This window comes from Talpa occidentalis, unplaced genomic scaffold (genome assembly GCF_014898055.3).
Source record: "Talpa occidentalis isolate TD23 unplaced genomic scaffold, MPIMG_talOcc4v2.1 talOcc4.8, whole genome shotgun sequence".
In the NCBI taxonomy this organism is placed as follows: domain Eukaryota; kingdom Metazoa; phylum Chordata; class Mammalia; order Eulipotyphla; family Talpidae; genus Talpa; species Talpa occidentalis.
The window spans coordinates 87,564,409-87,574,421 of NW_023605194.1; positions in this window are offsets into that span (position 1 = coordinate 87,564,409).

A 10,013-nucleotide genomic window follows, 5' to 3' on the forward strand; every position below is an offset into this window, starting at 1 on the left:
AATTCTCTCACCCTCCCGCGCTTCTGACTGTACCCAGTGCTTGTATAAATAAATAAATAAATCTTTAAAAAAAAAAAAAACTGATCAAGTGCAGACAGAATGTGAGAATTTAAGATACTGGAGAAAAAGAGAAACACAAATTAAGTGAAACCAACAATCGATGTGAAATTGTTCCTATAACCGTTGGCCAATTCCTGCTTTTCACATACACAAGGACAGCTGCCAAGAAACCAAACAGAAAGGCATTTTAAAAGCTCAAAAAGCCAAAGAGAAAACAGCAAATTCCCAGTATTAGATATGGGTTCACTACCTGTTAACAAAATAGGACAGTGATATGAACCCTAGAAACTCAGCTAATACCCATAAAGGTCTGAGTCCTAAGAATAAAGCAAACACAAAAGAGACTCAACATGGTTAAAGGTGAACTGAAAGTCCTCTCTCTGTCTGACAGAACAAAAATCAAATCCTCTCCAGAGGAAGAGAGTATTACCAAAAGATTCTAACACTGTCAATATACATGCTTATTTAATCAAAAATTACCAAGCTAACCAAGAAGCAGGATAAATGATCACAAATCAGGAAAGTAAACAGACAATATATATAGATCCACAGGTAGTCCAGACACTGATGTGCTATGGGCTTTAAAATAACTGCATAATATGTTTAAACAAAGAGTCTTTGGGATACCTATTTAATATGTTCCAGGAAAATAAATAGAAATTACTCAACTAAAAAAAAAATCAGAGATAGAATAGCAAAAAAGATACAGGACTAATAAACTGGATGAAAAATTTGATAAAACTAAATCAAAGCACAGGCCTCCCCTGGTGGCGCAGGCGGTTGAGCGCTGTGCTGTGAAGGTGTCCACAGCCTCTGCAGTGCTGGATTGATCCCGGCCGGCAAGCGAGGGTCCCACATGGCGTGCAGACCTCTCCTGTCGCGCCTGCTGCTCCCCTCAGCAGTCAGTCTGCCTGTTCTGTTCCCCGCTCTGTCTCCGGTGAATCCTCTCACCCGCCTGCACATCTGGCCTGTACCCCAGTTCTTGTATGTATGGATAAATAAATAAATATTTTAAAAAAAAACTATATCAAAGTGTAAAGAAATAAGAAGATAGGAAATACAGAAAAGAATTTAAGAGTCACATGGGACAGAATGAATAGGTCTAACATACATATGGGAATTCTAGAAGGGAAGAAATAGGACAGGAACAATATTAAAAGAGACTTTGCGGGCCTCCCCTGGTGGCGCAGGCGGTCGAGCACAGCACTGTGAAGCTGCAGCACCGGTTCGATCCTGGCCGACGGGCAAGGGTCCCACATGGCGCGGCAGACCTCTCCTGTCTCACCCACTGCTCCCCTCAGCAGTGTATTTAGTCAGTCTGCCTGATCTGCTCCCTGCTCTGGCTCTGGTGAATCCTCTCACCCTCCCACGCATCTGGCCTGTACCCCAGTTCTGTATAAATAAATAAATAAATGTTTTTTAAAAAGAGAGACTTAGCCAAAAATTTTTCATAATACTGATAAGACATCTAGGCTCAGAATTAAGAAGTTAGATGAACCTCAAGCAAGAGAATAAGGAAACACCACACTTTTCAAAGACGAAATGGGCAAAAGTTCAAACACCACTTTAGAAAGGACTGTCCCCAGTGGGCTAACATGCACTGCATGATGGCCAGCAAGACCCTGCGTGGCCTGCCCAAGTCTACCTTTCATCTCACATCTCCCAATTTGCTCCTCCTAAACCATGACCCTTCTCTGCATTCTTGCAACAAATCCAATCCATTCCTGCCCTAAGGTCTACCTGTGTGCTCTCCCATTCTTTAGAATCTGCAGTCCTACTTCTTCATCTAAGTGACTTCTCATCATTCAGAGGCAACTCTTGATCATCAAAACTAATTAGACTCCTTTCCCAGTCTCCCTCTATCACATCACGCTATTTAATTTCTTCATAGCACTTCTGCTACTCAACATCAGCTCCTTTGTTCACTTGTTTGTTTTCTGCATTGAGTGTCTCCCCCCAGAGTATCTATACCCTATTTGTGCAAAGACAGTATCTGAATATAGTTCACCACTAAATCTCAGGTCTAAAGGCATGCTTGCATGTAACATGCTCAATATTTGATGACTAAATAAATAAATGAATAGGTAGATACATCATACTAACTACTGATTTCATGAGCTAGGACAGGTAATTATCTTTATTTATCTATCCTTAGAGAGATAGATTTGGAAAGTTATCTTCCTCTTCTACTTACCTGTACCTCTCAAGACCCACCTATGCTTTTGTACCTCCCTAATAACTTCCTTGACAAATTCTACCACCAATTATTTTTGTACTTTTTGAATTCAGATAGCTGTAGAGTCTCATCACACATTTTATCATTTCACTTTATATTCTCAACCAACTCAAAGTTGTTTTCTTGCTTCTGCATGAGACTAAAATCTCCTTATAACAGTCTTATTTATATCTGATATGGCACAATGCATGTTACTGAGTGATAGACATTGATTTACATATGGGTAAAGAATAAATTTTACATAATGGTGAAAAAGTGGAGCCATGGAACCATGAATAAATTAAGAAAAATAGTGATAACAGAAGGGGTGCAGCTCTGGAACCATTTGGGACACATCACTACAATCCTTGATAGAGATTATCCTCATTTGAATAGTTCTAAAGGTCACTTTTTGATTCATTTTTTCCTACCTTTTCCACTCTATCTTTTTACTGAATAAAAAAGTACCTGACATGCTTGCTGGTGATTGTCAGTGTCTGACTGTCTTTGAATCAAGAAAGTATGTAGTCTGTCTGCAAAACTATGAATTGTTCTGTCTAAACCATTGGAGAATGAGCGTGGCACCTGACATGTCTGCCTCTTCTTAAGCTATCCAAAATCTAGCAATCCTTTTAAACTTGCCAAAATCCTTACGTCCCTTCAAATCTTACCTGGCTTATCTAGTCCACATTGATCATCCCCTAACACTTCGTGTGTTCCCCTAGCATATTGATAAGTAAATAAATTTTCTTTATGTATTCATTGAATATTTTTTTAAATCACTAAGGCAATTTAGTACTTAAAGAGTAAGAAAATAATATACAATGATTCTATTAGAAGAAAAATATGCTTCAGGCATTTAAAAGACAAAAAAAAATCCACAAATAATAGAGGAAAGCAAATAATGACATACACAAAACTAAAATTGAAGCAAAATAAACAGCTATGGGTACATAAAGAAGATCAGATGAAATATCACTTTAAAATGAATGTAAAAAATGTATTTACTGTGGTTTTAAAAGGAAAAGTGGATCATTTGTCAAAAGCAAAGATGATTTAACTTGGCTGCAACAACGTATGAAGGATTAAAAAACAACATAATGCTTCTCAAATACAAAGGTGACAAGAGACACTGAATAAAAAGAAAATTGAGATGTGAAATACAAGAGAGAGTTCACAATACAGCGAAAAAGTAATTGAAAAAGAAAAAAACAAGAAAGTAAAGGCAAAAACAAATCACTTATTGAAGAGTGAGATAGAAAATAAGGACAACTGTATAAGGAACAAAAAACATCCATATCTCTCAAGTGTAAAGAATAAAAGCAGACTTAGCTGAAGAGAGACAAAAAGTAACTGTGTGCAAGCTGGTGAACTACCTGCGACAAAAGAACAAGAATATTATTGACAAATACCTGGTAGAGGTTGAGATAAAGTGAAGCAGCCGAGATATGGAGAGGGGATTAAAGATAACCTTGGGGGATATTAAAAGACTTAAACAAAAATAGGAGAAACAAACAGGGAATAAATCATCTGCAGAGGAAAACACAGCTCTTGTACTGCCCCAAAGAGAAAGCTTAGAAAACTTAGTTACTATGAAGCACACATCAAAGAGGATGTGATACCGATTAAGTTAGGAGCGCTCACAGGACAGGGAAGGTGGACTCGCAGGAGCTTGAACCGAGTAAGAGCCGCAGAGAGGGGGCAGAGTGAACTGGCTTCGAAGGTGATGAGGCCACACATCACCGACAGAGGAGAGAAAGGAGGGCAGAGCTGGTAGCTAAACCCAGCCAAAACAAAATCTGACATTTATGAAACAATGTTTTAGGGTTACAGAGGAAGTGAGAAAGGGTTGTAGTAGGTGCAAAAGTGAATTTAAGGAAAATCATCCTATGACATCTGCAGGGGTAAGGAAAAGATTTAAGTTGAAATAATAAAGTCACACAGGACCCCGAAGTCATCATCAGATTACTGTGTTAAAATATCAAGATTCTATTCCATTTCAGGCTATTCCCAAATTTTTCATAAGAAGCAAATATCACTTTTGTGTTAGATCTGGAAAATGTTATTGAATGAGAACTATTTTTTGTTGTTACGACAGAAACTTTGCCCGACAGCATTGCCTAATGTCAAGTTAAGTCATGAATCACGAGGGATAAGGTATCTCAGCGAGGGTGAATGGATGAAGAACTGTGGCAATACAGAGTTTTCACGAGCAGTGGGATTCTAAGTAGCATTTGGGTGTAGAAAATGGGAAAGACAACATGAAACTGCACCTGGGATGAGCTGACGGTCCCATCGTTGCTCCAAGTCCACAGGGAATAAACCGCATTTACATTAAACGCAAAAGAGGAAAATGACCGCACAAGATGGCCGCCACACCCTGCCTCTTGTGGGACAAAGAGGGAGCACGATATCTTCAGGTATCACAAATGTTGAACCACATACACTCCTTCCCACTGTAAATCAAGGATTCTGCAGTCACCTGTTTCTCCATTAGAGATGTTTGAGAACCAACAACAACAATTAAGGATGTCAACATAGACATAAAAAATCTGTAGTTCTTCTGAGGGAAGATGGGTGCCAGGGAGAAGTCAAAAGTGAGTTCAGGTGGAGAGTAAGCACAGGTGTGCCACCTCTGGCAGTCTCAGGTGACTGTATCAACAAGAGTGCTGACAGGTGTGCGTCTCTGGAGACGCCAACTTTAAAAAAATAGAGAAGGGCCTCCCCTGGTGGTGCAGGCGGTTGGGCACAGCGCTGTGAAGCTGTCCGCAGCCTCTGCAGCGCGGGTTCAATCCCGGCTCGCAGGCAAGGGTTCCACATGGCGCGGCAGACCTCTCCTGTCTCGCCCGCTGCTCCCCTCAGCAGTGTATTTCCTCAGTCTGCCTGTTCTGTTCCCCGCTCTGTCTCTGGTAAATCCTCTCACCCTCCCGCACATCTGGCCTGTACCCTGGTTCTTGTATAAATAAATAAATAAATCTTAAAAAAATGAAAAATAGAGAAAAGTGGAGCTAAGGTGCACTTGGCGAGATTTTTATTTAGGTTGTGTATCTAAAGAAGATAAAGAAGAAAAGCAACAGCTGGGAATCAGAGAATGGTCCCAAGCGTGATGTGAGGGTGAGCTATACTCTATCAACCCAAGAGTATTCCATAAAGCTAGTTCCCTGGCAACACATTTGTGAAGGCACTAACATAAATTTTATATCCTTCTCCATTCAAAATTCTCAAATTTCATCTTAAAAGAAGAAGTTGGACTGCAGTATATCTGGTTGTAGCTAGAATACACCATGTGGGTCAGTCCTTGCAGACAAGACTGTGTGTGTGAGAGGTGACTGTGTAAGCCTGCAGTGAACTGCAGCTACAGTCCCAGGTCCGCCCCAGTCCTCCTGGAGATTTCCAGGTGCCTCTGTTTTCACAATGACCCTGTGGTTCTTGCAAAGAAAATACTGTGTGAGCTACAAAACAAAAAATGGATGGCCTGAGGAGACAGACATTTAAGAGGTCAACCTTGGGCCTCCCCTGTGGTGCAGCGGTTGAGCGCTAGGCTGCGAAACTGCCTGCAGCCTCTGCAGCGCCGGTTCGATCCCCGGCAGCCAGCGAGGGTCCCACATGGTGCAACAGACCTCTCCTGCCATGCCCGCTGCTCTCCTCAGCAGAGTATTTCGTCAGTCTGCCTGTTCTGTTCCCCGCTCTGGCTCTGGTGAATTCTCTCACACTCCAGCACTTCTGACTGTACCCAGTGCTTGTATGTATGTATGTATGTATGTATGTATGTATAAATAAATAAATCTTTAAAAAATAGAAAGTTAAAAAAAGGACATTTAAAAAAAAGAGGTCAACCTTTCTGAAGACAAAGAACTCTGCATTTGCAGTCCAAAGAAAAGTTCAGGCTGACATGGAGGGGTAGACTACTCAGTGACCAGCTGGACGGGAAGCTGCCCCTTGTCCTACACTCTCTTGTCCCGCTCAGTCCATGTCCAGTAAGGAACAAGCCCTTCCCTTTCCACCACCACCACCACCACCATTATTATTGCTTTGCCCCCTCCATGTTCATCTCTCAGGAAACAACTTAAGAACTCACCTTGCTGACTTCTGTGCTGCTATCTTCAAATGCATCCTTTGCAGCTTAAGCATATGCCATTCCTTCTAGATTGTAGTATTCTTGAGTGCAAAGACTGTACCTCAAGTCTCTTTCTAATCCCGGTGTTTTGCAAAAAATAATGTAGAGTCAGATTATATTTGTTTGGGAGTCCATATAGCACAAATTAATTGGGAAAAAATAATCTGGAAGAAATGTGGGTGCACTAAAATTGCAAAGGAAGAAATATAATAGAGCAAAAATTGGTGACAAATGAAACTTACACTATAGAAGTTAATGTGTCCATAAAAATAGCAAAACGCAATAGTTAGCTGTTAAATATGAACATTGTGTCAAAAATGGTAATCCATTTGTGTTTAAATAGGCATACGAATTCTGCACCAAATGCATGAAGACTGTGAGACAACTGTTTGAGACAATGATAGCTATGCAGATTTACTTTCAGTAAAATATAATATTTCTGTGTTATGATGAGAGAAGCAGTGATACATTGTCAAGACAACAGAGACTAGTCAAGTGATCACTGATTTAATGGGAGCATGGGGTGCATTCATATATTCTGCCTGATGACTCCAAAATACTGAACTTTTAGACAGCAGCAAGAACACTAAGATACTCTTAACCACACAAGAGTAAGAGTTAGTACAGTAGTTCCAGTAGCAAGGAAGAGGCCCACACTGTAAATCTGACATGGGATATGGAACTGAGGAATGACAGAAGTGATGATGCATTTTAGTTAGAGAATGGCAGATCATTTGTTGGGCAAGTGTGGGGGAGATACTATATAAAATAGGACAAGAGGAGAAAAGGTTTCATACACTAAGAACAAAAAAGAATTTTCTGAACTTAGTGTTCATGGAGAATGCCATGCTGAAAGGCACAGGGAAGAATTTGCTTGTGGGGCCCTAACACTAATACATCATGAAGGGAAGGTTGCTACTTCTGGGAAATCAAAGGGAGGATGGCAGAAAGAAACCATTGGCCTCCTACAAATGAAAGACAGAGGAACCAAGAGTAGAGAAATTCTGGTCCTGATTCAAAAAACAAGGACACAGGGTGTTGTTAAAAATGTTTGAAAGAAGGAAAGGTATACAACAAATAGAACAAGGAAACCACTAGCTCTACAAAAGGAAACACTTTGATCTGTAGACACTATGTGAGAAATTCAATAAACATGGCCTAAGAAAATGTAATGCACCAGACAGACCAAAGGCAGAAAACATCTCTCTTCTAGACCATCCACTGGGAAGGAGATAGAAACTTTTTAGGCTCAGAAAACTCAATGATTTTCTTAGAAAAAGAGTAAAACTTTTGGAAGGGAGTTCTGAGACCATATATGGGATAAGAAAATAGAAGCGATGACGGGAAATTTACTATAAAACTTAACAGAGTAGCACAGGATACAATGAATGTGTGTAGAAAGAGCTCTATATAGAGCTCTATATAGTCTGACCTAAATGCAAGAATCCTCAAATCAGGATTCTGTAGCAGAAATGGGAAATAAGAGACACCAGTGGTAGGCAAAGCTATAGTAGCGAGAGAGAGACAAAGAGTCAACCAGTCCTTTATCTTTCCCCAGGTTGCTGGGCAGCCTAATGTACACACTGGGAGATGAAAGAGATGACATATTTCATTGGAGATTAAAAATTATGTTGGAGGGCCTCCCCGGTGGCGCAGCAGTTGAGCGCTGGGTTGCGAAGCTGCCCACAGCCTCTGCAGTACTGGTTCAATCCCCGGCTACCGGGCGAGGGTCCCACATGGTGCGCAGACCTCTCCTGCAGCCCACTGCTCCCCTCAGAGTGTACCTTGGTCTTTCTGCCTGTTCTGCTCCCTGCTCTGGCTCTGGTGAATTCTCTCACCCTCCCGTGCTTCTGACTGTACCCAGTGCTTGTATAAATAAATAAATTTTTTAAAAACTACATTGTAGATTCAAAAAATAAAAAAAAGAAATTATGTTGGACTCTGCAGGGGATGAGGAGGGAGAAGGATCAAAACAGGCGAGGGGGTGTGTTCTTACACAAGTGGCTCTGGTGATGGTGCACAGGTAAATTGGTGATGGGAATTTTGTGGGGACTACACCTGAAAAGAGAAAGCATGCATTGTACAAAAAGGAAATATGATGTAAAATACATGTAAAATAAAATTTAAAAATTACTATGTTGGGTAGGAAACTCTGATTTTTTTTTTAAATCTGAAAGTGTTCTATGAATAAAAATGACCATAAGATTTTCCAGTATTTAGCCATGAGGTCGGCCAGAGTTATTATTTAGTGGCAGTGATAAAGTTTTCCCACTGAATAAAATTTACATAGTGAGTGAGAGATCAAAATACTACTGCAATTTAATTGTATCTCACAAAGTTGTCTGCGCTAACTATGCTGGTTAAAAATGTTTGTCACGGGGTGAATGTTCCTGATATGCATTTGCATATGTAAATCAAAGACATGTGCCACCTATTCTGTAGCAAGGCCAACATTAAGTGCCAGACAAGACAATACTAAGCACAAGATACTGCATGGCTTTTGGACACTTTTTATGATCTAATTGAGCTGTGGAAGTAGACATGAAAAGTGGAATAATAAGGAAAAATTTAAATAACATATAACCAAACAATGTAAGAAATTCACAATTTCTTGTGATAGTTATTATCAAATAATTCAAAAGAAGCATAGAAGAGAGGGATTTAGAGCAAAATTTCTGGAGGAACCTGAAAATATTTTACAAGGGAAGAAATTCCAGTTAGCTGAACCTGGAAGGAAAATAGTATGTAGCCACATGGAAAATGAAAAAGAAGCAAGGATGATGGATTCTTAGGACAGGCACATTGAAAATAAAGCTAAAACAGAATGAGAGTTAATCTCTGGGTAATGTGAAAAGAAAAGAAAAAAACTTCATAAATAAGTCCTTCCCTGGACTTTACATGAGACACTTAAGGTGGGGATGGATTGCTGTCAGTTCACACTGTTCTCCTCTTCCAAGGTGATAGAGGTTAACTGGAGGAAACAACAAAGCCAAGATTGCCCATCCCAGATCTCCTGGCTGCAGGCGTAGTCGTAAAGTACATGGATGTTTCCTGCTTCTAACCTGAGGCTTTTGAGAAACAGAAGTATCTACTTCATGCTGTCTTTTGCCTTAGGGTGATTAAAAGTAGATAACGAGCAGATGCTCAGAGGGAATGGAAGGGCCACAGGACATGAGGAACCTGGATCCCTGAATCACCATGTGGAAGCTGCCACCAACCTGGAAAATCCCTCCCAGACTGTCATGAGTCAGACCTCAAATTAAGGCTCAGCTTTGACATCTGGTAAATTGGAAAGACCTTGAATGGCCCTCCCCACTCTCCCCTTGTGGATTAGGTGCCCTGACCAGGCAAGACTTTTGAAGGACTGGGTAGAGTTCCTGCTTATCACAGAGCTGCAGGTTTGGGTTCCCTGCCAGACCACAAAATTATTCAGACAAGGCACCCTCTCTCTCACTGGAACCACCAGACATATTATCGCCTTCATCCTACTGTGCCTGTCCCCCTCCAGGTTGTTCACCTATTCACAGAATGCCCACGTGGCCCCCTGTGCCATGTGGGACCCACCCCCAGGCTATGCGTATAAGTGACTCCTAAACTGCACTCCAACCAATCTTGTTATAG